This window comes from Triticum dicoccoides, chromosome 6A, assembly GCF_002162155.2.
Source record: "Triticum dicoccoides isolate Atlit2015 ecotype Zavitan chromosome 6A, WEW_v2.0, whole genome shotgun sequence".
Classification (NCBI taxonomy): Eukaryota; Viridiplantae; Streptophyta; class Magnoliopsida; order Poales; family Poaceae; genus Triticum; species Triticum dicoccoides.
In genome coordinates this window covers 102072374-102079496 of record NC_041390.1, presented here as the reverse complement: position 1 = coordinate 102079496, position 7123 = coordinate 102072374, and positions in this window count along the sequence as shown.

The following is a 7123-nucleotide window of genomic DNA, read 5'->3' as shown; positions in this document are numbered from 1 at the left end:
GGGTCAATAGTTGGGTTTGCCCGGCTCCTATGTTTTGGTACCTTATGTTCCGTTATATCGGCTAAGGTAGCACTAGGAGAACTACTGCAATTGTGCCCCAGTTGAGCTGGGCTAAGCACCTCAGTAGAGAAAGCTAAAACTGACCGTCATGATGAGGCGAGAGCTAGTCGCTGTTCGAGAGGTTTTTGAGTCCCTAAAGACTTATGCCGCTTAGAGCAAGGAGTCGGCTTTGTCCGGCCTAGGCGTGGATAGCGCCCCGAACTCGGTCTTCCGAACACTAGGGGCTTCGCCGAAATTTAAAATTATAGAATTCTATGGCTAAGTGAGAGTGTTCAAGCATTATAGTCTGATTGCCTTGTTCGTTGTGTTGAGCGCCTCCCTCGAAGGACCCAAGAATGGGAAAAAGAGCGCTCATGTTTATCCCGAACACCCCAGCACTCGTGGCATGGGGGCAGAAGCCGACGACTCGCCATCTCTCAAATTTGATAAACGGCCGCACAGAAGGTAATATTTTAAATTCAAAAGCGTTGCTTAGTGCATATGAACAAGTTTTCAGCGTACAGGATCACAAATGCGAGTTTACTCAAAAATTTACATCTTTGGAGCATTCATCCGCTATAAGGCGGGCACCCTGCAGGACGCCCTCATAATACGCTTCCGGGACGCGATGCTCCTTGCCCGGCGGCAGCCCATCCTTCACCAGCTTCTCCGCATCCATCTTGCCCTAGTGCACTTTAGCACGGGCAAGCGCCCTAGGGGCACCTTCAATGCAGACGGAGCGCTTGATTACTTCAAGCTATGGACAGGCATCCACCTGCCGCCTCAGCAGCCCGAAGTAGCTCTCAAGCAGAGCCTCTCCAGGCCAAAGCCGAACTATGAGGCCCTTTATGGCATGTTCGGCCACCTTGTGGAGCTCGACCATTTGCTTCAGTTGGTCGCTCAAAGGCACCAGGTGTCCGTGTTGGAAATATGCCCTAGAGGCAATAATAAATTATCCATGCTAGAATTGTATTGATAGGAAACTCAGATACATGTGTGGATACATAGACAACACCATGTCCCTAGTAAGCCTCTAGTTGACTAGCTCGTTGATCAATAGATGGTTACAGTTTCCTGACCATGGACATTGGATGTCGTTGATAACGGGATCACATCATTAGGAGAATGATGTGATGGACAAGACCCAATCCTGAGCCTAGCACAAAGATCGCGTAGTTCGTATGCTAAAGCTTTTCTAATGTCAAGTATCATTTCCTTAGACCATGAGATTGTGCAACTCCCGGATACCATAGGAGTACTTTGGGTGTGCCAAACGTCACAACGTAACTGGGTGGCTATAAAGGTTCACTACAGGTATCTCCGAAAGTGTCTGTTGGGTTGGCGCGAATCGAGACTGGGATTTGTCACTCCGTGTAAACGGAGAGGTATCTCTGGGCCCACTCGGTAGGACATCATCATAATGTGCACAATGTGATCAAGGAGTTGATCACGGGATGGTCTGTTACAGAACGAGTAAAGAGACTTGCCGGTAACAAGATTGAACAAGGTATCGGGATACCGACGATCGAATCTCGGGCAAGTATCGTACCGATAGACAAAGGGAATTGTATACGGGATTGATTGAATCCTTGACATCGTGGTTCATCCGATGAGATCATCGTGAAGCATGTGGGAGCCAACATGGGTATCCAGATCCCGCTGTTGGTTATTGACCGGAGAGTTGTCTCGGCCATGTCTGCATGACTCCCGAGCCTGTAGGGTCTACACACTTAAGGTTCGATGACGCTAGGGTTATATGGAATAGATATACGTGGTTACCTAATGTTGTTCGGAGTCTCGGATGAGATCCTGGACGTCACGAGGAGTTCCGGAATGGTCCGGAGGTAAAGATTTATATATGGGAAGTCATCATACGGCCACCGGAATAATTCGGGGGTTACCGGTATTGTACCGGGACCACTGGAGGGGTTCCGGGGGTCCACCGGGAGGGTCCACCTGCCCCGGAGGTCCCTATGGGCTGTTTTTGGAGAGGGACCAGCCCCTTAGTGGGCCGGGCGCCTCCCCCCCTAGGGCCCATGCGCCTAGGGTTTGGGGGAACCCTAAAAGGGGGGCGCCCCCCTTGCCTTGGGGGGCAAGGCAAGCCCCTGGCCGCCGCCCCCTCCTCAGATTGGATCTGAGGGGGCCGGCCCCCCTCTCCCTTGCCCCTATATATATATGTGGGGGGTGGGAGGGCAGCCGCACCCAAGTTCTGGCGCAGCCCTCCCCCTCTCCCAAGTCCTCCTCCTCTCCCGCGGTGCTTGGCGAAGCCCTGCAGGATTGCCGCGCTCCTCCTTCACCACCACGCCGTCGTGCTACTGCTGGATGGAGTCTTCCCCAACCTCTCCTTCTCCCCTTGCTGGATCAAGGCGTAGGAGACATCACTGGGCTGCACGTGTGTTGAACGCGGAGGCGCCGTGGTTTGGCGCTTAGATCGGAATCAACCGCGATCTGAATCGCTGCGAGTACGACTCCTTCATCCGCGTTCTTGCAACGCTTCCACTTAGCGATCTACAAGGGTATGTAGATGCACTCTCCTTCCCCTTGTTGCTAGATTACTCCATAGATTGATCTTGGTGATGCGTACAAAATTTTAAATTTTTGCTACGATCCCCAACAGTGGCATCATGAGCTAGTTCTATGCGTAGTTTCTATGCACGAGTAGAACACAAGTTGTTGTGGGCGTCGATTTTGTCAATTTTCTTGCCGTTACTAGTCTTATCTTGATTCGGCGGCATCGTGGGATGAAGCGGCCCGGACCGACCTTACACGTACTCTTAGGTGAGACTGGTTCCACCGACTGACATGCACTAGTTGCATAAGGTGGCTAGTGGGTGTCTGTCTCTCCCACTTTAGTCGGATCGGATTCGATGAAAAGGGTCCTTATGAAGGGTAAATAGAAATTGGCATATCACGTTGTGGTTTTCGCGTAGGTAAGAAACGTTCTTGCTAGAAACCTATAGCAGCCACGTAAAAACTTGCAACAACAATTAGAGGACGTCTAACTTGTTTTTGCAGCATATGCCTTGTGATGTGATATGGCCAAAAGGATGTGATGAATGATATATGTGATGTATGAGATTGATCATGTTCTTGTAATAGGAATCATGACTTGCATGTCGATGAGTATGACAACCAGAAGGAGCCATAGGAGTTGTCTTAATTTATTTATGACCTGCGTGTCAACATAAACGTCATGTAATTACTTTAATTTATTGCTAAAGCGTTAGCCATAGTAGTAGAAGTAATAGATGACGAGACAACTTCAAGAAGACACGATGATGGAGATCATGGTGTCATGCTGGTGACAACGATGATCATGGAGCCCCGAAGATGGAGATCAAAAGGAGCAAAATGATATTGGCCATATCATGTCACTATTTGATTGCATGTGATGTTTATCATGTTTTACATCTTATTTGCTTAGAACGACGGTAGCTTAAATAAGATGATCCCTCACTAAAATTTCAAGAAAAGTGTTCCCCCTAACTGTGCACCATTGCGAAGGTTCATTGTTTCGAAGCACCACGTGATGATCGGGTGTGATAGATTCTAACGTTCGAATACAATGGGTGTTGACAAGCCTAGCATGTACAGACATGGCCTAGGGACACATGCAAAACACTTAGGTTGACTTGACGAGCCTAGCATGTACAGACATGGCCTCAGAACACGGAAGACCGAAAGGTCGAACATGAGTCGTATAGAAGATACGATCAACATGAGATGTTCACCGTTGATGACTAGTCCGTCTCACGTGATGATCGGACATGGCCTAGTCGATTCGAATCATGTTTCACTTAGATGACTAGAGGGATGTCTATCTGAGTGGGAGTTCATTAAATAATTTGATTAGATGAACTCAATTATCATGAACATAGTCTAAATTGTCTTTGTAAATATGTTGTAGATAAATAGCTCACGTTGTAGCTCCCTGTTTCAATATGTTCCTAGAGAAAGACCAAGTTGAAAGATATTGTAAGCAATGATGCGGACTGGGTCCGTAGTCCGAGGAGTGTCCTCACTGCTACATAGAAGGCTTACGTCTTTGATGCACCGCTCGATGTGCAAACCCCTACAACGTCGTCTGTGGATGTTGTGAACACCTGACAGACACGTCCTGATGACTACTTGATAGTTTAGTGCACCATACTTTACGGCTTAGAATCGGGATTCCAATGACGTTTTGAATGCCATAGAACATATGAGATGTTCCAAGAGCTGAAATTGGGATTTCAGGCTCATGCCCGTGTTGAGAGGTGTGAGACCTCTGACAAGTTCTTTTGCCAACAAGATGGAGGAGAATAGCTCAGCTAGTGAGCATGTGCTCAGAATGTCTGGGTGCTACAATCACTTAAATCAAGTGGGAGTTAAACTTCCAGATAAGATAGTGATTGATAGAGTTCTCTAGCCACTATCACTAAGCTACTAGATCTTCGTGATGAACTATGACATGCAAGGATGGAATTGATCCCGGAGCTGTTCGCGGTGCTTAAGACCGTAAAAGGTAGAAATCAAGAAGGGGCATCAAGTGTTGATGGTTTAACAAGACCACTGGTTTCAAGAAGGGCAAGGGCTAGAAGGGAAACTTCATGGATGGAAAACCAGTTGCCGCTCCAGTGAAGGAACCCAAGGTTGAACCCAAACCCGAGACTAAGTGCTTCTATTGTAAGGGGAACGGTCACTGGTAGCGGAATTACCCCAAATGCATGGTAGATAAGAAGGCTGGCAACTTCAACAAAATTTATACGTGTTATTAATGTGTACCTCACTAGTACTCCTGGTAGCACCTGGGTATTGGATACCGGTTCAGTTACTATTATTGGTGACTTGAAGCAAAAGCTACGGACTAAACGGAGACTGGCTAAGGGCGAGGTGACGATGTGTGTTGGAAGTGTTTCCAAAGTTGATGAGATCACCATCGCACGCTCCATCTACCTTCGGGATTAGTATTGAACCTAGATAAATGTTATCAGGTGTCTACGTTGAGCATGAATATGATTAGATCATGTTCATTGCAATACGGTCATTCATTTAAGTTAGAGAATAATGGTTATTTTGTTTACATGAATGATACCTTTCATGGTCATGCACCCTATGTGAATGGTTCATTGAATCTCGGTCATGGTAATACACATGTTCACACCAAAAGATGTAGAGTTAATAATGATAGTACCACTTTCTCGTGGCACTGCCGCTTAGGTCATATTGGCGTAAGATGCATGAAGAAACTCCATGTCGATGGATGTTTGGAGCCACTTGATTTTGAATCACTTGACACATGCGAGCCATGCCTCATGGGCAGGATGACTAAGACCCCGTTTTCAGGTACAATGAAACGGGCAAGTGACTTGTTGGAAATCATGCATGCTAATACGTGTGATCCAACGAGAATTGAAGCGTGCAGTGGATATCGCTATTTTCTCATCTTCACTGACGATTTGGGTAGATATAGGTATATTTACTTAATGAAGCACAAGTCTGAAACGTTTGAAAAGTTCAAGCGATTTCAGAGTGAAGTTAAGAATCATCATAACAAGAAGATCATGTTCCCACGATCTGATAAAAAGGGGATTTTCTGTGTTATGAGTTTGGCAACCACTTAAGACATTGTGGAATTGTTTCACAGTTGAAGCCACCTGGAACACCACTGGGTTATGGTGTGTCTGGACGTCGTAATCAAACCTTATGAGATATGGTGTGATCTATGATGTCTCTTACCGATCTACCGTTTTCATTTTGAGGTTATGCGTTAGAGACAGCTGCATTCACTTTAGATAGGACACCATCTAAGTCCGTTGAGACGACATCGTATGAACATTGGTTTGGCAAGAAACCAAAGTTGTCGTTTCTTAATGTTTGGGGCTGCGATGCTTAAGGCTTCAGCCGGAGAAGCTCGAACCCAAAGTGGACAAACACATCTTCATAGGATACCCAAAGGTGACAGTTGGGTATACCTTCTATCTCAGATCCGAGGGCAAATTGTTTGTCGCTAAGAACGGGTCCTTTCTCGAGAAGGAGTTTCTCTCGAAAGAATTGAGTGGGAGGAAGATAGAACTTGATGAGGTTGTCGAACCTTTACTTCAACCAGAGAGTGATGCAACACAGAAAGATGTTTTCTGTGGTGCCTATGTCTGTTGAAGAGGAAGTTAATGATAGTGATCATGAAGCTTCGGATCAAGTTGCTATTGAACCTCGTAGGTCGATAAGGATATGTACTACTCCTGAGTGGTACGGTAATCCTGTCTTAGATATCATGTTGTTAGACAACAATAAACCTACGAGCTATGGAGAAGCGATGGTGGGCCCGTATTCCGACAAATGGTTAGAAGCCATGAAATCCGAGATAGGATCCATGTATCAGAACAAAGTATGGACTTTGGTGGACTTGCCCGATGATCGGCAAGCCATTGAGATAAATGGATCTTTAAGAAGAAGACGGACGTGGGCGGTAATGTTACCGTCTATGAAGCTTGACTTGTGGGAAAGAGTCTTTTCACAAGTTCAAGGAGTTGACTACGATGAGAATTTCTCACCCGTAGCGATGCTTAAGTCCGTCGGAATCATGTTAGCATTAGCTGTATTTTTCGATTATGAAATCTGACAGATGGATGTCAAAACAAGTTTTCTTACCAGTTTCCATAAGAAAAGGTTGTATGTGATACAATAAAAGGTTTTGTCGATCCTAAGGATGCTAAAAGGTATGCTAGCTCCAGCAATCCTTCTATGGACTAGAGCAAGCATATCGGAGTCAGAATACATGCTTTGATAGAGTGATCAAAGCTTTTAGGTTTATACAATGCTTGATAGAAACTTGTATTTACAAGAAAGTGAGTGGGAGCACTACAACATTTCTGATAAGTATATGTGGATGACATATTGTAGATCCGAAATAATGTAGAATTTCTAGAAAGCATAAATGGTTGTTTGAAGAGTGTTTTTCAAAGGAAGACCTGGATAAAGCTGCTTATATATTGGGCATCAAGATCTATAGAGATAGATCAAGACGCCTGATGATAATTTCAAAGAACGCACACCTTGACATGTTTTTGAAGAAGTTCAAAATAGATAAGTCAAAGAAGGGGTT